Below are 314 nucleotides of genomic sequence, written 5' to 3' on the forward strand. Positions count from 1 at the left end.
TTTTACAAAAATATAAAATTTTTATAACAAAGAATTTTTCTTTCACAAATTTATTAAAGTTTATTTAATTATTTTTTATTTTTTTTGTTTTTTTTATATTTGTAATAAAACATATGTTTAACAGTAAGTATTGAATAAAAACTTTTTATGTTGACTGTCAAACACGATTAAAAACATGAACAATGGTGCAACAATTAGTTCAAAAACATTTATTATATGAAATAAATAAACATATTCTGTTTGATTATCAAGTTTGTTTTAAAAAATGACATAATGTTAACTCAAAAATTACACTTAAAGTCTGTTAAATTAAG

Source organism: Entamoeba invadens (assembly GCF_000330505.1).
Source record: "Entamoeba invadens IP1 unplaced genomic scaffold scaff_1105074725571, whole genome shotgun sequence".
Lineage (NCBI taxonomy): Eukaryota > Evosea > Mastigamoebida > Endamoebidae > Entamoeba > Entamoeba invadens.